We start from the raw sequence: 23,038 nt of genomic DNA on the forward strand, positions 1-23,038 counted from the left end.
CGCATGCGATACTGTAGAGGGGATAGACAAAAAAGGTGGTGATGATTATAGTGGAAAGACTCTGAAATTTGATTCAATCTTGCTACTTTGCCATTCTGAGCTTTTGAGAAACTTCAGAAACCAGTTTTCTTAAGTATATTCATCGAAGGAGTTCTGAACCCTGAAATTTGCATTTTCAGTGCCCGTTCATTGCTCTGTAAGACCATTTTCTTTGTTCAGTTTCATTCTCACTGCCCTAATATCAATACATTATGCTCCAAAGTTCAACTTCAATTTGACCTAGTTCTCGCTACTTTGGGTAAGCATTAGTCTTTTGGCCATTAGCTTTCACCTCTACAAGATTTGGGGACACCGGAGTTAGCTCATTGGTCTCCTCAACTTCTCATAGGTAAGTGTCTAGACTGTCATTTTATCGAATACTCATTCTTTATTTTCTCTGTTTTTATTCTTAAAATTTTTGTTATATTCAGTCGCACTAAAATCCCAAAGTAGATTGTCCAGGCTAATAGTCATTTCCCGAGTCTTCTTTTTCTATTCATTCGTAAACTCTATTTATCTCCCCTTAGTTTTCATTTCCTTTGAGAATAGATGTTCAGGTCATGGACAAATTGTAGATAATCTAAAAGATATTGGTAGAAGTATCTTAACATGAGAGCATCAGGCCTGAATGAATAAAAATGACAAAAGATAGGCGTAGCAAAAGGTTGAATAAATTAGAAATAAGAATAGGTCAAATAAACAAGTTATGAGATCGGGCCTCAGAACAAAACTAGGCAAAAGTACTATAGATCGAGAATTAAGATGAGATCGAACCCCTGGCTAGCGACAATAGAGATCAGATATTGCTAATCGAAGGGTTCTAATAAAATGATCAGGCGAAAGATCGGCAAAGAGTTTAGTCTTTCATCCACTATCTAGTTATAGGGTCCCGTAGGCTAGGAAAAGCTTTACCCGAACTTCCTATGTCTTCGGTACCCCACCCTCTAAAAAAGAGGGGTCAAGAGAGACCCTTTACTTGAATTCTTAGTCTCAAAGTCCTTACAAAATGCCATTCTAGCAAACATTAAGAGTTTGGGAGAGAGTTCTTACCCGAGCTTAGCTTAATTCTTAAATGCAATATATTAAAGAGATCAGAGGAGAGTTCTTATCTGAGATCCCTTGCTTAAAACTTTAAACAAAATACTTTAAGAGATCGGGGGAGAGTTCTTACCCAATTCTCGTCCAAAATTATAATAAAATATATGGAGATCGGAGGAGAGTTCTTATCCGAGATCCCTCACTTAAAACTTTAAACAAAATACTTTAAGAGATCGGGGGGAGAGTTCTTACCTGATTCTCAGCCAAAATCTTAATAAAATATGTGGAGATCAGAGGAGAGTTCTTATCCGAGATCCTTCGATTAAAAGTTTAAATGGAATACATTAAGAGATCGGGGGAGAGTTTTTACCTGATTCTCAGCCAAAACCTTAAAAAATGTGTGGAGATCGGAGGAGAGTTCTTATTCGAGATCCTTCACTTAAAAACTCTAAACAGAATACTTTAAGAGATTGGGGGAGAGTTCTTACTCGATTCTCAGCCAAAACCTTAAAAAAAAATATATGTGGAGATCGGAGGAGAGTTCTTATCCAAAACTTCCCACTTAAATTAATACATCAAGGGATCAGGAGAGAGTCTTTAATCGATTCTTTTAACTAAAACCCGAATTAAAATACCACAACTTCAATACATAAAGTAACCCCTAAACAAAATCTGCTACCCGACACTTACTCACTAAGGGTCATCTCATGTTGTGACACCCCTTACCCGTGTACAGTATATCCGAGTAAGCAATGTCACACGGTGTACGGGCACACTCTATTTTATCTTAATTAATTTTTTTACCATAGTTTTGAATATAACTTGTGAAATATTATTTATTTAAGTCATTTATTGAAATTATAATTTATTTGGGGTTCCGAAAATTTTATAGAAAATCCGACTGAGTACCGGCTAAAAATGGAGAAAACAGTTCTTCGGAACCTGTGAAAAACACTTCCAAAATCATTTCCAAACAATCCCAACTCCATTTTATCAACAAAGTCTCAATATGATTTTCAACAACCTTTCCATTACTCAAACATTCATTTCTCATGATGCTCATATACAAGCAATAAATAAATGCTCAAATTTTACATTCATAACCACAATTTTCATTATTTACATGAACATCAAAATACATTACATAAGTTTAAATACATATGAGAAAATAAAAATTAGTTACAAAATACCAAAATGAAACCTAGTGTCCTACCAAAGCACTGAAGATGGTGAGGTGACACGGACACTATGCAGAGCTGCAGGATGGTCTCACCCAGTCTGCGGTCTACTGGGCTCTCGATCAGTATCTCCAGAACCTACGCGTGGCAAAAGCAACGCGCTAAGCAATAATGCTTAGTGGTGCAATAATAAAATAAAAGGAAATATCAGAAAATAAATATGTATTGAATGTATCGATGTTTTACTGGTTTTGTACTTGTTATAATAATTTATTTCGTTAACTTTATCCACTTTCATTCTTTTGGTTGCCCAAGTAACCTATACTGAATGACTGGACTGGATAAACGGGTAAACTGGCACTGGGTATCAAATACCTCGGGCCGTCACACCATCGGTCACATATGTATCTCCCGGTGTGCAACAGAACAGCTAACAAGCTGTAAATAATATTAGGCACGAGGCCAAGTCTCAACACAATGTCAAAATGGCTAAAAGCCATAAAATCACAGAATGGCATAATGCCATGTGCAGTACTGCTAACTGAACCCTATTGGCAAGCTAAACAATCCAAACCAATCTTGTTAGGTATACTAGGGCATTTGATACTTTTGAATTCTTCAATTTTTGAATTTCAAGTTTTGGTGTCACTATTCACTTCATTGGTCAACAAAAATATTGACTTTTGGATAGAAAATAGGTGCATTGGTTTTAACACTCCCAATGTACCACATTTTGCATTTAAAACTTGTTGGAATTAATCAACAATACCATTTCTAAGCTTAGCACTAAGGGAGCAGAATTTTCAGTTTTTCTGCCCTAACTTTACTGTTCCATTAGTGACTGTTACAGTGGGAATTTGAGGAAATGGTAAACATAAAAGTTGTTCCTTATTTTGTCTAGTTGAATTTATTTTTTTGAATCACTCCATTTGGAGTTTTGTAGCTCCAGTTATGGTCCAAAAACCATAGCTGGCCGGATTGAAAAACTGCAGAATTGACCATATCTACAGTGCAGTGAATAGTGACTGCCACTGCCTTGTTGGATAGGTTCTGGTCATAATTTTCATAATTTGGGGTAGGTTTCTTCATGAAAGTTGTTTGTCTATATCTTATCTTGTTTCTGTAAAAATTTCAGGTCAATTGGGCCATTCTACAGTGAGTTATGGCAAAATGAACAGTTACTTTTCATTTAGTCATTCTGTAGAATCTGATTTCAGGGTATTCGGATTGGGGCCAATTTTTGGTCCACTTGCTTTGGTCTTTTGGGCATGGTTTCTTCAGCAAAATTGTGCCATTATATGTCTAGTTTCATGTCCAATTGGCCAAACACCAATTGAACCTACACAGCCAAAGTTATGGCTGTCTAAGTGGGCTGGAATCACAGCCTCACCTGCAATCACCTGGGGCAGCCACACTAGTCCTAAATCCTATCACTAAACACACTTCAATTCTTGTTTACCAATAGCCAAATGGTCAGTAATTGACCATTAAAATGTTCCTACACCATTATAGGAGCTAAACTCCAATTTGCTCAAAACCCTAAATTCTCAATTTCTCTACTTTTCCATTAACCTACAATTCATTGTGCTAAATATTAAGTTCATATCAAGGGCAGCTTATATACTCCTTTAATCCAAAGAAATCATCAAAACTGTAATAAATCCATGGCTGCCAAAAATATAAAGTGAGTACATCAAAGGTTTTTATTTGAATTTCTTATAAATTTCAAGTTAAATCAACTTTCTAGTCATGAATTTAAACTTTCTAGTCATGAATTTAAAGAGAGAAAAAGATATTGGACACTAACCTTATTAAAGCTCCCACTTGAGCTTGTCAATCTTCAAGATTTCTCCCTCTAATGGCTGTCTAAATATGATTTAGGGTGTGAGGATAAATTTTAGTGAAGTGAGGATTAGGTTTTATGGTGTAAAGGGTGAGGTTTTAGCAAGAAAAAGAGAAAGTTTTAATGGAAATAGTGAGGGAAAGAGGGGCTGCCGGAAATGGAAGAAGATAAGCAGAAAATTTTTTCAATTTTTTAACCTTTTTAATTGATTTAAAGATGCTTGTTGAATGGTGATTGGTGGAGAGTATGTAAATGACATCATGTGATGTCATTATCCCTAATTTCCTTTATTTTCTTTTCTTCTTTTCTCTACTCATTTTCAATTCAATTTTTAGCAATATTTATTCTTATTTTAGATCATAATAATTGTTTACTTAACTGGACAAGTCAGCCAAAAATCACCTGTGAAGACGAAATGACCAAAATGCCCTTCGTTTTGCTTAACGGGCTAGAATTGTCTGTACCGATTGAAATTTTTTTCTAAGTATTTTCTTGGCATTCTAATGCCATAAGAACCTCTATAACCCTTCTATGGAGTCCCAGAAATTATTTTATAAATTTTTCCCCGGGTCTAGGGCTCCTAGTTGCGAGAACCGCAACTTCCCTCTAGGTTACCCATCACTTGGGCACCGGCTCATTTGACTTAGTTGTATTTTATTTCTAAAATTTTTACTAAATTTTTCTTATTAATATTTGAGTTAATTATGGTCCCTCACTTTAATTTAAATATTTTTCCGAACGTTCTAGCTGTCCGGACCGACCAATCGTCACAGCTTGATGAGAATGTACGGAGTTGCTACCGGGAGGGTGTTACAACTCTTCCCCTCTAATCTAAATTTCGTCCTCGAAATTTACCTGATGCAAACAGTTGAGGGAACTGTTGCCTCATCGTCTCTTCACTTTCCCAAGTTGCCTCCTCGGTGTTGTGGTGCCTCCAAAGCACTTTCACCAATGGAATTTGCTTATTTCTCAACTCTTTCACTTCCCGAGCCAGGATCCGTATGGGTTCTTCTTCATATGTCAAATCCGGTTGTACTTCAATTTCTTCCATGGAGATGACATGTGAAGGATCTGAGCGGTATCTTCTTAGCATAAACACGTCGAACACATTGTGGATCTTGTCCAGCTCTAGTGGTAAAGCTAGCCTGTAGGCTACTGGTCCCACACGTTCAATGACTTCATATGGGCCAATAAACCTAGGGCTCAACTTACCTTTTCTTCCAAACCTCAATACCTTCTTCCACGGTGACACCTTGAGGAACACTTTGTCGCCAACCGCATATTCTATTTCTTTTCTCTTCAGGTCGGCATAAGATTTCTGTCTATCTGAGGCAACCTTCAGATTAGCTTTGATTAGTTTCACTTTCTCTTCAGTCTGTTTCACCAGGTCTGGTCCTACCAGCTTATCTTCGCCCAATTCAGTCCAGCACACTGGAGTTCTACATTTCCTCCCATACAGTGCTTCATATGGGGCCATTTGGATGCTTGCTTGGTAGCTATTGTTGTATGCAAATTCTGCCAGTGGGAGGTATCTATCCCAACTTCCCTCAAATTCAATGACACAACTCCTCAGCATATCCTCAAGGACCTGAAATATATTTCATGTTATTATTATCATTTTAATTCAATATTTGTATCAATTTCATTGGTTTCAATTGTTTACCTGGATTACTCTTTCTGATTGCCCATCCGTCTGAGGGTGGAAAGCTGTGCTGAAGTGGAGTTGTGTACCCAAAGGACTCATGCAACTTCTTCCAAAATCTAGATGTAAACCTTGGGTCTCGATCAGATATGATGGAAAGTGGAATTCCATGCAGTCTAACTATCTCACTGATATACAATTCTGCTAACTTCTCCAGTGAGTAGTCGGTCTAATCGGCAGAAAGTGTGCTGACTTCATCAATCTATCCACTATCACCCATACTGCATCATGTTTCTTCTGGGTGAGAGGTAGACCACTTACAAAATCCATGGTGACCCGATCCCATTTCCATTCAGGTATGCGTATAGGCTGTAGCAAACCTGATGGAACTTGATGTTCTGCCTTGACTTGCTGACATGTCAAGCATTTAGTCACATAGTCAGCTATGTCCCTCTTCATACCAGGCCACCAATACTGAAGCTTTAGATCATGATACATCTTTGTACTTCCTGGGTGCATAGCATATACACTGGTGTGTGCCTCTTTAGAATATTGGCCTTCAATTCCCCATCATCTGGTACACACAGTCTTCCTTTGTAGTACAGACACCCATCTACTTTCACCTCATAGTCTGTTGCTTTTCCCTCTGAGATTTTGCTCATAATAGCCATTAGCTTCTCATCTACCTTCTGCCCATCTAAAATCTGCTGTAACAGATTTGGCCTCACTTGCAATTTAGCCAAAATAGCTCCATCTCAAACCAAAGATAGACGGGCATTCAATGATCTCAAAGCTGTGATGGATTTTCTGCTCGAAGCATCAGCAACTACATTTGCCTTCCCAGGATGGTAGTCAATTACACAATCATAGTCCTTCAGGAACTCAATCCATCGTCTCTGTCTAAGGTTGAGCTCCTTCTGAGTTGGCAAATATTTTAGACTCTTGTGGTCTGTGTAAATGTAGCACTTTTCACCATATAAGTAATGCCTCAATATCTTCAGTGCGAAGATAATTGCTGCAAGCTCTAGATCATGGGTAGGGTAATTGCTTCATGTGGCCTTAGCCGCTGGAAGCATAAGCGACCACCTTCCCCTCTTGCATCAAGACACACCTAACCCATTATGAGAGGCATCACCGTAGACCACAAAGTCCTTTCTCGACCTTGGTGTGTTAACACTGGTGCCTCTATCAACATAGCCTTCAACTTCTCAAAACTGGTCTGACATTTATCATTCCAGTCAAATCTGACATTCTTGTGTAACAACTTGGTCATTGGAGCAGCTATTAAGGAAAATCCCTTCACAAATCTCCTGTAATACCCAGCTAGCCCCAAGAAACTTCTGACCTCAGTTGTATTCCTAGGAGGCTTCCATTCCATCACTGCTTCTATTTTCTTGGGATCCACCCTAATCCCATCAGCTGACACTATGTGTCCAAGGAATGCAATCTCATTCAACCAAAAGTCACACTTGGACAACCTAGCATACAGCTTCTTTTCTCTCAGGCTTTGCAGAACAATCCTCAAATGCTCATCATGTTCTTCCCTGGTCTTGGAATACACCAAAATATCATCAATAAAGACCACTACGAACTGATCTAAGTATGGATGGAAGATACGGTTCATAAGGTCCATGAATGCCGCTAGTGCATTTGTTAGGCCAAAGGGCATCACTAGGAACTCATAATGCCCATATCGGGTCCTGAATGCAGTCTTTGGCACATCTGCATCCTTCACCCTCAACTGATGATACCCTGATCTGAGATCAATCTTAGAAAATACTCCTGCTCCCTTCAACTGATCAAACAGGTCATCAATTCTAGGCAATGGATATTTGTTCTTCACAGTCACTTTATTCAACTGCCGGTAATCAATGCAAAGCCTCAAAGTCCCATCCTTCTTCTTTACAAACAGCACTGGAGCTCCCCATGGTGACACACTGGGGCGTATGAACCCCTTATCAAGCAACTCTTGCAACTGAGTTTTCAACTCCCTCAATTCAGTGGGTGCCATCCTATAAGGAGCAATGCATATGGGTGCTGTACCCGGCATTACCTCAATAGCAAATTCAACTTCCCTTTCTGGTGGCAAACCAGGCAACTCTTCAGGGAACACATCTGGGAAGCCTCTTACTGTGGGTATATCACTCAGGTTTGGCTTAGCCTGCCTAGTATCCACCACATGTGCTAGGTAGGCTTCACAGCCTTTTCTCATCATTCTTCTTGCAACTGTGGCTGAGATAGCATTGGATAGGAAATCTGTCCTTTCCCCCACAACTGTGATCTCATCATCCCCAGGAGTTTTCAGAGAAATTCTCTTCAACTTGCAATCAACTATTGCCTGATGACATGACAACCAGTCCATTCCCAAAATCACGTCAAACTCGTGGAAGGGCAATTCAATCAGGTCTGCCAAGAATTCACACCCCTGAATCCTTAACGGGCAACCCTTGTATACTTTGTTCACTACTACACTGTGGCCCAATGGATTAGTGACCAGAATGTCTTGGTCACTCTCCCCTACTAGTATCCCCCTTTCTACGGGTAGGTTGATGCAGATGTATGAATGAGTGGATCCTGGATCCACCAATGCATGCACAGGTGTATTATAGAGGGAGAACGCACTCGATGACGCCCGGGCATCTTGCTCCTCCCGAGCTCTCATGGCATAAGCTCGGCAGGTGGTGCATTATCGGCCTCTGCTGGCTCAGATGCAGGCCTCTGTGATGGTCCCACTGCGTCAGATTTGCCAGATTTCCTACCCCTTTGTGGTGCAGGAGCAGGTCTATCTGCTTGTGTTGGAGCAGCTGTAGTAGTTCTGCGTGGACAGTTCTTCAACTGATGCTCTATTGACCCACACCTTAGCGTGCACCGATCACTCTCCAACACTCCTTATGCCATTTCAAGCGGTGTGGACATGCGAGAAGATCTGGGCTGGTCCTCGAACCCCATCCTCGGAGGCGCCCACTGATGGTGTGGACTGACCTCTCCTAGAGGTAAACTGTGGCCTGGGCCCCTGAGACTGACCCTGACCTTGTGGCTGACCTGAACTTTGTGTAGGTGGACCCTTGAACTTCTTCCCAAATGCAGGAGATGAACTAGACTGACCTGGGCCCCTCTTCTGCTGTCTCTCTCTTCTGGTTTGCTCACTTATTCTAACCTTTTCAACCTTTATTGCAGCTTCCACTAACTTGGTGAAGTCGGTGATTCCCAAGGCAGTGATCATGATCTTTATATTGTCATTCAATCCCTCTTCAAATCTCTTGCACTTTTCAGCTTCATTAGGGACTATCTCCCTTCCATAGCTGTTCAATCTGACGAATTCCTTCTCATACTCGGCCACTGACAGCTGCCTCTGCCTCAGATTAATGAACTCTCTTCTTCACTCTTCCAGGTATACACTACCCACATATTTCTTCTTAAATTCAGAGAGAAAGAAGTCCCAAGTCACTATTTCTGGCTGTACTTCACTGGACACAGTATCCCACCATTCATATGCATCATCTTGCAACAAAGATATGGCAGCTTCTAAGTTTTGCTCTGGAGTACAGTGGAGTTGTTTTAAAACTCTACCTGTTCTGTTCAACCAATTTTTGGCTGCAACAGAATCATCTTCTCTCTTGCCAAAGAAGTCCACTGCTCTAAACTTTCTCAATTTTTCCAGGTGTGATTTTGGTTGTGGAGGTGGTGGTGGTGGTGGCATTACTCCAGCCATTTGTTTGAAGAATTCGGCCATTTGCTGGAACATGGCCTGGGGAGGCTGAGCAGGCTCTGCTTGAGCTAGCGGAGTAGGTTCTCCCATACCCCCAGTCTCAGCTGCTGCAGGTGGAGCATGACTCTCCACTTCCTCCTCAACTGCTCTCTAAGATGTAGGGTCCATATCCTATTCAAAATAAGAAAGACAAACAGATCTGCATTAGTGTCACCTCGACTCTTACAAATGCAATGCATGGTATGGACTCAATCTAGGCCCAGAAACGCCTAAACCGTGCTCTGATACCACTAAATGTGACACCCCTTACCCGTGAACAGTATATCCGAGTAAGAAATGTCACACGGTGTACCGGCACACTCTATTTTATCTTAATTAATTTTTTTACCATAGTTTTGAATATAACTTGTGAAATATTATTTATTTAAGTCATTTATTGAAATTATAATTTATTTGGGGTTCCGAAAATTTTATAGAAAATCTGGCAGAGTACCGGCTAAAAATGGAGAAAACAGTTCTTCGGAACCTGTGAAAAACACTTCCAAAATCATTTCCAAACAATCCCAACTCCATTTTATCAACAAAGTCTCAATATGATTTTCAACAACCTTTCCATTACTCAAACATTCATTTCTCATGATGCTCATATACAAGCAATAAATAAATGCTCAAATTTTACATTCATAACCACAATTTTCATTATTTACATGAACATCAAAATATATTACATAAGTTCAAATACATATGAGAAAATAAAAATTAGTTACAAAATACCAAAATGAAACCTAGTGTCCTACCAATGCACTGAAGATGGTGAGGTGACACGGACACTATGCAGAGCTGTAGGATGGTCTCACCCTGTCTGCGGTCTACTGGGCTCTCGATCAGTATCTCCAGAACCTACGCGTGGCAAAAGCAACGCGCTAAGCAATAATGCTTAGTGGTGCAATAATAAAATAAAAGGAAATAGCAGAAAATAAATATGTATTGAATGTATCGATGTTTCTTGGTTTTGTACTTGTTATAATCATTTATTTCGTTAACTTTATCCACTTTCATTCTTTTGGTTGCCCAAGTAACCTATCTCAATGACTGGATCGATAAACGTAACCGCATCGGGTATCAAGTACCTCGGCCACACCATCGGTCACATATGTATCTCCAGGCAAATGTAACAGCCTAACAAGTCAGAAATAATATTAGGCACGAGGCTAAGTCTCAACACAATGTCAAAATGGCTAAAAGCCATAAAATCACAGAATGGCATAATGTCATGTGCAGTACTGCTAACTGAACCCTATTGGCATGCCAAACTATCCAAACCAATCTTGTTAGGTATACTAGGGCATTTGATACTTTTGAATTCTTCAATTTTTGAATTTCAAGTTTTGGTGTCACTATTCACTTCATTGGTTAACAAAAATGTTGACTTTTGGATAGAAAATAGGTGCATTGGTTTTAACACTCCCAATGTACCACATTTTGCATTTAAAACTTGTTGGAATTAATCACCAATACCATTTCTAAGCTTAGCACTAAGGGAGCAGAATTTTCAGTTTTTCTGCCCTAATTTTACTGTTCCATTAGTGACTGTTACAGTGGGAATTTGAGGAAATGGTAAACATGAAAGTTGTTCCTTATTTTGTCTAGTTGAATTTATTTTTTTGAATCACTCCATTTGGAGTTTTGTAGCTCAAGTTATGGTCCAAAAACCATAGCTGGCCGGATTGAAAAACTGCAGAATTGACCATATCAAAAGTGCAGTGAACAGTGACTGCCACTGCCTTGTTGGATAGGTTCTGGTCATAATTTGGGGTAGGTTTCTTCATGAAAGTTGTTTGTCTATATCTTATCTTATTGTTGTAAAAATTTCAGGTCAATTGGGCCATTCTACAGTGAGTTATGGCCATTCATTTGATCATTCTGCAAAATCTGATTTCAGGGTATCCGGATTGGGGCCAATTTTTGGTCCACTTGCTTTGGTCTTTTGGGCATGGTTTCTTCAGCAAAATTGTGCCATTATATGTCTAGTTTCATGTCCAATTGGCCAAACACCAATTGAACCTACACAGCCAAAGTTATGGCTGTCTAAGTGGGCTGGACTCACAGCCTCACCTGCAGTCACCTAGGGCAGCCACACTAGTCCTAAATCCTATCATTAAACACACTTCAATTCTTGTTTACCAATAGCCAAATGGTCAGTAATTGACCATTAAAATGTTCCTACACCATTATAGGAGCTAAACTCCAATTTGCTCAAAACCCTAAATTCTCAATTTCTCTACTTTTCCATTAACCTACAATTCATTGTGCTAAATATTAAGTTCATATCAAGGGCAGCTTATATACTCCTTTAATCCAAAGAAATCATCAAAACTGTAATAAATCCATGGCTGCCAAAAAAATAAAGTGAGTACATCAAAGGTTTTTATTTGAATTTCTTATAAATTTCAAGTTAAATCAACTTTCTAGTCATGAATTTAAACTTTCTAGTCATGAATTTAAAGAGAGAAAAAGATATTGGACACTAACCTTATTAAAGCTCCCACTTGAGCTTGTCAATCTTCAAGATTTCTCCCTCTAATGGCTATCTAAATATGATTTAGGGTGTGAGGATAAATTTTAGTGAAGTGAAGATTAGGTTTTATGGTGTAAAGGGTGAGGTTTTAGCAAGAAAAAGAGAAAGTTTTAATGGAAATAGTGAGGGAAAGAGGCGCTGCCGGAAATGGAAGAAAATAAGTAGAAATTTTTTTCAATTTTTTAACCTTTTTAATTGATTTAAAGATGCTTGTTGAATGGTGATTGGTGGAGAGTATGTAAATGACATCATGTGATGTCATTATCCCTAATTTCCTTCATTTTCTTTTCTTATTTTCTCTACTCATTTTCAATTCAATTTTTAGTAATATTTATTCATATTTTAGATCATAATAATTATTTACTTAACTGGACAAGTCGGCCAAAAATCACCTGTGAAGGCGAAATAACCAAAATGCCCTTCGTTTTGCTTAACGGGCCAAAATTGTCTGTACTTATTGAAATTTTTTTCTAAGTATTTTCTTGGCATTCTAATGCCATAAGAACCTCTATAACCCTTCTCTGGAGTCCCAAAAATTATTTTATAAATTTTTCCCCAGGTCTAGGGCTCCTAGTTGCGAGAACCGCAACTTCCCTCTGGGTTACCCATCACTTGGGCACCGGCTCATTTGACTTAGTTGTATTTTATTTCTAAAATTTTTACTAAATTTTTCTTATTAATATTTGAGTTAATTATGGTCCCTCACTTTATTTTAAATATTTTTCCGGATGTTCTAGCTGTACGGACCGACACTGGTCACCGGAACAGTAGAATGTACGGAGTTGCTACCAGGAGGGTGTTACACATGTACTCATGTCCTTAGGCAGCCCTGAATTGTGAAATATCAAATATTCCTTTTACCCTTATGAAGGATTAACATCGTCACTCCAACCCCCAAATTACCAATTTTAATTTATAAAGAGCATAATGTTAAATCTGCTTACCCTCGTTGAGGGACGAGGTGGGGTGCCTAACACCTTCCCCACCTGCATACGGACCCCGAACCTAGAATCTCTATTTTCGAAGTGGTTTCTTCTTAATTCACCTTTACAAATGGTTTTCTTTAATTTCCCTCAAAATTAAAGTGGCGACTCCTCACTTTTCCCACTTCGGTGAGAGCTCGTCCAGGCGATCGAAAAAACCCTTGCGACAGTAGGAGTATGTATGAATTGTGGCAGCCAAGAGAAGGTTAGGGTTTGGATGGTTTAGTTGCAATTAAGTTTGTATATTAATGTCAATTAATGTATACATATGAATTGGAGTTGAATGGAGTTGAATCTTTTTGAGTTTGCATGAGAATGAGATTTGATCAATTAGGGTTAGTATGAAAATTGGAGATATTATGTTTGAATGGTTAATTGGAGTTCTAATGGTCAATTAGTGACCATTTGATGAAGTTTGGCCCTAAATTGGAAGTAATTGTGGCATTGAAATTGAAAGTGGTATACTGGCCCCATTGTGTAAGAATACTAGACTTGAGTCCAGTGTATTCCTAGGGCTATAACTTGAGCTATGTTACTCCAATTGGTTCAAGGGCAATTGAAAATGAAACTAGACATAAAATGGCATAACTTTGATGAAGAAACCTTGCCCAGATAACAAACTTAGGATGACCTAAAAATTGACCAAATCCGGGTAACCAATTCGGGATTTGGTAAAAGTGATCAAATGAACAGTGTTTGTTTATTTAGCCATAACTCAGTGTAGAAATATCCAAATAGCCTAAATTTTATATCAGTGGAAAGATTAGACAATTTAGAACAACTTTTATGAAGAATATAACTCCAAATTGTGACCAAAACTTAATGAAATTGTCCATTAAATTCAAGACACCAAATCTGGCAGAACCAGTTTTGCCCAGAAATTCTGGGTACAGGTCAATCCGGCCAGTTATGGTAAAATGGCCATAACTTGAGCTACAAAACTCCAAATGGAGTGATTCAAAAAGGGAATTAAAGAAGACACAATAAGGAACAACTTTGATGTAGAAAAGTTAGCCCAGTTTCCACTGTAGAATTGTCTAATGGAACAGTAAACTTAGGTAATCAAAACTGAAAATTTAGAAATGCATTTAGGGGACTTTAAATTACAATTGGTAATTAATACTAGCAAATGTAAAACTCAAAATGTAGGATCTTGATGTAATTAGAATTAACATATTCATTAAGTATGAAAAAGTCAACATTTTGGTTAACTATTAAGGTGAATAGTAATCAAAATAATTAGCAAATTAAGATGAAGACCTAGAACCAATTCTAAGCTTAAATGCTTAGAATTGTATGACAAATGTGGACTATGCATCTTAGTCAAAATTGTTAGAGGGAAATTAAGGCCATAAATTAGAAATCCATGAAATATTCATGGATTGCTTGAAACATGAAAAGTAAGTCACCTAATTGATGTGAATAGGTAGTTAGGGCCTATATGCTCATCACAAATAGAATTCATAAAATATTAGTAATTCAACTTGAAATATAAAATTTGTAATTATATAAGTAGATTTTCGAATGTATAAATGAGAAAGGAAAAATATTTTGAATACAATGGTACATGTGAACCATTGTTCTGAATTGTGATCAATATGGATAATATAATGACTATATAAATTATGATGAATGCGTAAATTATGTAAATATTAGACTTAGAGATTTATGCTTCTATTATGAAAAAGATTAAAATACTAGAAATTATAATTAGAACCTATAATGAAATAATGAAACTTATGAACATTTAATAGTACTAATGTGCCCATGTATTGCCTAGACACGTGTATCAAATTGAATAGATTTGCATGCCAATAGGGTATTATTTTAGCAGTACTGCGAAATACTTTATGCCTGTGTTCATGGTTTTACGCCTACACTCATGGCTTTACCCCTGTACTCATGGCTTTTATGCCCGATTATGTGTTGTCATGGCTTTTTAGCTATACTAACTGCATACGTGGTTGACGTTCCGCATCCCATGGTATGACGGCCCGAGGCACAGCGGTGTCCAGTGCCAACGACCCGTTATCCAATTTAGTCAGCCTGTCATAGGTTACCTGGGCAGTGTAAATTATTGAAATTATTTAAGAATATTAATAATTAAAAATATTAGAAAGTGTTGAATGAAATGAGAAAAAAAAGATTAGCAATAGAAATATAACTGAATCAAGTAGTACAAATGAAATTTTCAGAATTGTAGGAATCGAAAATACAATACTCCTAGAATTAATCTGTATATCAAATATTATTGCCATATAAACTCAGCACTTTCAAAGAGGGACAAAATAGAATATAAGATAGTTGATATTAGAAATATCATACCAAATTTAATTGATACCCGAGGATCTAAATTGTACTTTAGAATTATACTTCAGTCTTTCTTTATTTGTATATATTATTTTCTTGTTATATTATTGCACCACTAAGTAGAAATGCTTAGCGCGATGGATTTGTTTCCTTTGCGTAGGTACTGAAGGTAAAGCCCAGCGAATATTAAACAGAGATTTTGGAGTTCTGATCTGCAGAAGTGTCTGAAGTATTCAAGGTTTTCACCTCCTCAGCAATGCATGTAGATAGGGCCCATATAGATCATCTTTTGTATTTTGTATAAAATGCTTAGTTATTGTATTGTAATGTAGATTATGAAAAGGTAATTAATAGGAATGTGATGTAAACTAATAAATTAACTTTTTCATATGTAATTAATTTATATATCATGTGAATTACTAAATTATGTAATTATTTTGTAAATTATGTAATTTGAGCATGAATAAGATTGCATGGGTTTGAAGACAGAATTGAAATATATAGATGATGCATGAAATGATGAGATGATTATGAGAATTATTGATAAGATTTTTATTATAAAATATTATTGAGAATTTCAAGCAGGTGAATAGTGAATCACGTCAAAATTAAATAAAATAGGGGAAACTCTGTTAGTTTCTCCATAGAATATGAATTATTTTAAAATATAACGAGTTCAAAATTATTAAAGAAATAAAGTAAGATAAGTTATAGTGCTCCGGTACCGAATGTAGCACACCTCGCTTGGCTACACTGTAGACGTGTAAGGGGTGTTACAAGAGTAGTGAGGTCGATGGCCTTCTGGCTAGCTGCTCTAATGCTCAAGTTAGAGTTTGTTGATTGATAATGAAAGAGAAATGATAACAGAGTGTTCTATAAAAAATTTAGCAAAGTAAGTGTACTTGTTAAATGACTGTTTCTCATATTTATAAATAAAAAGTCAAATAGTCATTGGAGCTATCTGCATGAATTGCATGAATCTTGGATATTGGGCTAATCCCGAGATTCTCTCTTAAGAATTCAGCCTTGCCATTGACTGACATGATTGATGCTTGATAGAGTTGATGTTCAGCTAATTGGGTCTAACAATCATTTTACTCAGTTTGGGCTGCCCAAACAATCTTCAGCTCGGACCAGGTTCTGCTTGGTCTAGACTAAGTGGGAAGTCTTCAACTCAAACTAGGTTCTACTAGGTCTGGACCATTCGAGTGTCCTTCTACTCAGTCTAACTATTTGACCGAATACTGGCATTGCCACATTGGATACTTTATTCAAACATTGACTATTCGACTTGGCTTTTGGGCAAGTAATATCATTAGTCCCCCCTTGAGTCCTTACGAATCTTTAGGTTTGAGTCTTACTGTTCATTTGGTTACCTCGTGCAGAGCAACCTCATCATGCGTGATAGTGGAATTGAATGCATCGTGATTTGTGAACAACTGTTGGGCGCACCTTCCATGCCGCGTCACTTTGATCATGGACAATTATTGGGTGCACTTTCCATGCTGCTTTGCTTTGATTAGATAGTACTGTCATTAAAGTTTTTAGAGAAAAAGCAGAAAGATGTTTTGGCAACATAATTATGGTGGTTTGAATTTTGAAATTTCATTTATTGCTCTCATTTACTCTTATAAAACCGCTTTGCTTTTTCATTATACATTTTAGCTCTGCGACTCTCCTATCATTTGTTTGGCATTTTTGGTGATCTCTTTTAGGTTTGAAGCTTCTTTGATTGAAAGTAATCTTTGTTTTTTTGCTTGTTTTTCTTTCTTTATCTCCAAATTTCTTAAAAATGAGTAAGGATAGAGGTTCTAGCGCGACACCATAATCCTCAATGGTGCTTTATAGCTAAGACTCGAGTACCCAGCACTTATTTTTTAATGCAGGTAGCCAAAATGGTGAGGGCAATCCCCCAGAGGTTGCCAAATCGATAGTAGTGGCCAACACTTGAACTGAAGAGGTAACTACTAAAGTGACAAGGGCTCAGAATGCAGGGGTGAACACTACAGCGCCGAGCAATACTGTTGGGGCCATTAAAACCATGTCTTTCCTTGACAATTGGGACCTCTTTCATCTAAGCAAAACTTATGGAATTGATAAGGATAGATTTTGCCTATCCTGGCTAGAAGAAGAGGGCGGGTAGATAGAACTTTCTTTTGCCCGGTCAGGGTAGCAATTTGTGAGGAGCAACTAAAGGCGGGCTTAAGGCTTCTGCTCAATCCTCTCAATATCGAAGTCTTATAATACTACCAAATGTCAATCCCTCAAATGCATCCAAACTCACGGAGGTTATTTTTAGCCTTCAGAGCTCTATGCTGCAAGAAAAGGATACACGCTTTCGCCAGGGTCTTTATAGCATTCATCTAGATGAATGCAAGGGAGAATGAAGAATATTGACACTTCCATGTAACATCCCGAAATTCTGAGCTCTGAATAGTATTATTTTCTGTCAGTAAATAGTACTATTCAAAGCTAGTTTGAGGACTAAAAATGAAATGAAAATAAATTGAAATAAGCAGAATAAAAATCAAAGTGACTATCGGGTTATGGACTAAATCGATATTGCCGAAAAAGATTGACTATAACCCGATGAGGGGCATTTTGGTCAATTCATTCATAGAGTTGACTTTTGACCTAAATGTTAATTAAAATGAGTGAGATTAAAACATTGAAAACAGGATTAAATTTATGAAAGGTGTATTAAAATTGATAAAGGGACACATAAGGAATTAATAGAATTGTTAAAAAAATTATAATAATTAAAATTTATATTCAATTAATATATATAGAGATAATTGTAATAAGAGACAAAATGCATTTAATTCATCTTATCCATCTTTATCTTCCACCTCCCTTGGCTGAACCACCTAGCCTTCACTCTTCCACCATTTTTGGTCACTCCTGTCACACCTTATCCTTACATAAGGCATGACATAACTCGTAATATATCTAATCAATTACCGAACTTCGCTTACTGATAACCTATTAAATATATTATAAGAGATATTAAACAAATTCAATTCATTTTAAAGTGTAAAGTAATAATAATTAATTATTAAAGAGCTTTTAAATGAAGTTTATATCATAACTGTAATTTTGATTATTTCGAAATTTCTAAAATTTTACAAAAATTTTGGCAGAGTTTCGGCTAAAAACTGAGAAAACAGTTCTTCAAAACCTGTTAAAAATACTTCCCATATATGTATTGTCTACAAAACCATTAAATCAACACATTCCAATCTCAATAATCTCAAGTAAGAGGGAAGCAATTCATTATTTATAGAATTCAAAAAGAAACTTAAATATTGCATTTATAAGAATAAACAAGTTTATTTTACAAAAATTTACATTAACCAAAATAAAGTTACAACTTTTTATACAACTGCTCAAGTCCTTTACATGCATACACACAGATACATTTATATCAAAATAAATATACAAAGGTATACCTAAAATGTATACCCAAAATTTGTCTTAATCTGATCAACACTACTCACTTTGCAACCCCTTCCTTTTCCTTACCTGCGACATCATGAAATAGCTATCGCTGAGTAAATACTCAGTGGTGCACAACTTAAAAATTTAAAGCTCAATTCAAATCATAATTTACTAAACTTAATCAATTACAATGTCAAATACATATAAAATATTATAGTATTTCTAAAATGAAAGAATCTTGATGGGTGTCAAATCCATCAGAAATTAAATTAACTGAAATCACCAAGTATGAAATATTTTCTGCAGTAAGTGGTGAATCCAGGTCGAACCCTAGAGACTAAATTATTAAATTTCGTGCACTTGTATAATGGAAAAGAAACAAAGGTTGGGGAGGGGGGGGGGGTTAATTCAAAATCCAAAGAAGAAATAAAAAATCAGAAATTAAGAACTAAAATTAAATATGAAACTCTCAAATTAAACAAACTTCAGTCCAAGATAATTCTCATTCCAGTGCATTGATTTGATCATGAACAAAAGAAATACAATTATATCTTATTGAATACTTAACGTAGATTTACCAAATAGCGAGATAAACCCCTGACTTTCCTATACTCATCAATTCGAGCCCAGCACTCTTATTGACTCTAATTATTAACTGAGTTGGTATTAAGCAATCCTCATTAAATTAATAACTGCTTTAAGGAAAAGAAGTAGTTAAGCTGAACAACAATTTATGAAGCATAAATCATTTAATCCACCCTATTGTTTCCTTAGGTTATTGTCGAAAACTTGGATCATAATCAATAAAACCTAATTGCTACTCATGTTCAATCTTACACAACAATTACCGATTATGAAGATAAACTAGCAATTGATCAAATCAAACAATTAACTAATAGGCCTTTTTAGCAAATCATTCAACAGATAAAAAACAATTAGATCAGAAAACAATAGATATTCAAAAAGACATAAATTAAATTAAGAACCTGGTCTCACAAATCATACATAAGAACTTGAATCCCTTGAACTGAATTAAAAACTTAGCCACTCATGTTCTTGGCTTACAGAAAAATAAAGAAGAAATCGAAAAAGAGAATGAAGAATGAAAGCCTTCAAATGGAGAACGAAGGTCTGAATTGGGATGCTCTTAGCTGCTGCCCAAAGACGTATTTATACTAAAAAAACCTAATCCCAAAGATAGGAACCAAACCAAACTAGGAAAGGTTTTGAAATTCAAGATGCAGATTTTCAGCCTGCATTCACGTTTCTGGAATCAAGGCAGATTTTCAGCAACTTTCTTTCCGAACCTACCTCTACCCTCTTCAGGAAAGTTGTAGCCCTATTTCTTAGCTTTCCAACGGGTACTCATGGACCCGAATCCGAGCTCTACAACCCAAGTTATAGCTCAAAAACTGGGACTAGTTCAGTCAGACAGTCCAGCCCATTGTGACAACTTCATTGCCATTTTTGACAATTAAAATGGCCTCATCTCTCGTCCAGCCCTTCATAGAAGTTGTAGAGGTGTTTAATTGGGCTTAGCCTTGCTTCATTTGGACGTCTGAAACTCCAGATACAAAATAAATATTGAAACTAGTCGTGACCCATCGAGTCTGGGCTTTTGCAATAGATCCATAGCTCATTTTGTCAACCTTGGAGACTGATTTGGGCTTTGGTCTCTCTTTATCTTTTATAGTGCTCTATCTTAGCTTTTCAATGGATTAAATAGCACTTAATTTGGAGACCCACAACTTTAGAAACACCTGAAAAATTCAGCAAAGGTCAAATGCTAAAAATTTCTCCATTTAACACAATTATTACACAACTATCTAAAAATATTCCTAGATGATAAATATATTTTAACCAACTGAATTAAACATAAAAATACACTAAAAACACTAAATGTGATGGGAGTAAAATTAATAAATTATGCACTTATCAAATTTCGCCACACTTATTCTATGCTTGTCCTCATGCATGACTTAAACTCTCAATCAACTCCACTTAAAAGTTCCTTAACTTCACCCTATCACAACATTCTCTAACAAAAAGATTAAAAATTTGAAAGAAGAGGCAAGTGAGGTAATAACCATCACAACAAATTCCATCAACACTATACCAATTTATCAACAATTTTCCAACACAAAACAAAAGGCTTGAAATCAATTAAACTCACACAATTAAAGTTTCATAAAATTTTAAGTCAATACACACCAAAACACAATGCTAATTTATCAAGGTACAACCATTATAGCTCTTTGCAAATCTTAGAAATGCCCTTTTTTTATATATTTGAAATTGGTACTTCTCTCTTGTCACAGTTACTTTTTTTTTTTTTATTTCAATCGTCGCCTTCAGAAAAGTACCTTGCTCATATCCTAGCTAGCTTTTGGCTTGAGAATCGACATGGGGTTCATGAAGACCCCTGGTTAGTTTGCTTAACTAAAATAGCGAAGCAATTTTCAAGTTCAACCTTTTATTTCCCCCAATTTATGCATCTACATATTATAAAGTGCCCTAATAGATTAAATAAAGTTCTGAAATATGCATGACACTAGTTTAAAGCACACATAACTAATCATTTCACCATTAAATCAAGCCTAAATGATTTATGCAGGAAAAAAATTACTCTATGGTATGGAGAAGAGGGAAAAATCCATCATTTAAAGTTACTATTACCTTGCCTAAAATTTCAAAAAGTCAATCTAAAATAGAAAAGTCATTTCAAGGACAAAGCATTTCTCTTCAAGAGTTAATAAAGAATCATGAATCAAGCTTATGAGAACAAATTTTATTTTATTATTATTGTTAATTTTTTTTAACAATAAAAAAGATTGCAGCAACAAATTTTTCCTCCCCCACACTTAAAACTTACATTGTCCCCAATGTAAAGCCCAAATGCAAAAGAAAAGAAAAAAAAATGCTAGAAAATAAAATAAAATAAGGGAAAGAAAACAAATCTGATTGTGGCTAACAAGCCACCCATGGGTTGCCTCCCAAGAAGTGCCTTTGTTTAATGTCATTATCTCGACATGACAAAGCTCCTTAATCCACTGAATTCTCCTGAAACTCCTCATAAAATGGCTTAAGTTCATGACCGTTGACCTTGAACACTTTATTAGTTCATAAACTTTGAATTTTAACTACTCCATAAGGAAACACATTAGTAACAACAAAGGATCCAATCCAACGAGAATGCAACTTACCAATCATCAGCTTCAATCTGGAATTATACAATAAAACTTTTTGCCCAATCACAAACTGCTTCCTTAGTTTATCATGGAATGCCTTTGTTTTTTCTTTATAGATCCTAGAATTCTCATAAGCCTTAAGGCGAATTTCCTCTAATTCATGCAATTGTGATTTTCTTTCTAACTCATCCTCAAAAACATCCTGCACAAATGTATCAACAACATTAATAAAAAAGACAAAATGATCATCAGTAGGATACTTCATGACATCAAAGATATTAAATTTGACAGTCTCTCCATCAAACTCCATAGTTAAGGTACCCTCATAACATCAATTTTTGTCTTGGTAGTTTTTAGGAAAGGTCTTCCAAATAAAATCAAAGCTGACTTTGATGTGGGAACACTATCATCCTCCATATTTAGAATGTAAAAATCTACAGGAAAAATCAATCCTCCAACCTGCACCAACACATCCTCAACTACTCCCAATGGGTAAGCATTAGAATGATCAGCTAACTGAATAATGACACTGGTTTCTTTCAAAAGACCCAAATTCAAAGTTTGGAAAATTGAATTTGACACAATATTAATAGATGCTCCTAAATCTGCCATTGCACTTTCAAATTTAGAATCACCTATTCTACAGGGAATAGAAAATGAACCTGGATCCTTACACTTAAGGGGTAATTTCCGCTGAATTAGTGCTGACACATTTTCGCCCACACTAATCTTCTCATTATTCCTCAACTTGCGCGTTGTAGTGCATAGTTCCTTAAGGAATTTAGCATACCTGGGAACTTGTTTGATCGTATCAAGTAAAGGTATATTCACTTCCACCTTTCTGAAAGTCTCCAAAATTTCTTTCTCTTGTTCTTCTTTCTTATTTTTAGCCAACCTGCATGGGAATGGAGGAAGAATAGAATTATTAACCTTATTCAGTTTAGGTTCAGTATTTACCTCAATTTCAGACTCTTTTTCTCCTTGCTTCTTCTTTTTTATTGACTCATGTGGAGTCTGATTATCAACTTCTTTCCCACTCCGCAACAGTATCGCACTCGCATTTTTTCTGGGGTTCATGTCTGTTTGTGATGG

The sequence above is a fragment of the Hevea brasiliensis genome, chromosome 10 (assembly GCF_030052815.1).
Source record: "Hevea brasiliensis isolate MT/VB/25A 57/8 chromosome 10, ASM3005281v1, whole genome shotgun sequence".
NCBI classification, from domain to species: Eukaryota; Viridiplantae; Streptophyta; class Magnoliopsida; order Malpighiales; family Euphorbiaceae; genus Hevea; species Hevea brasiliensis.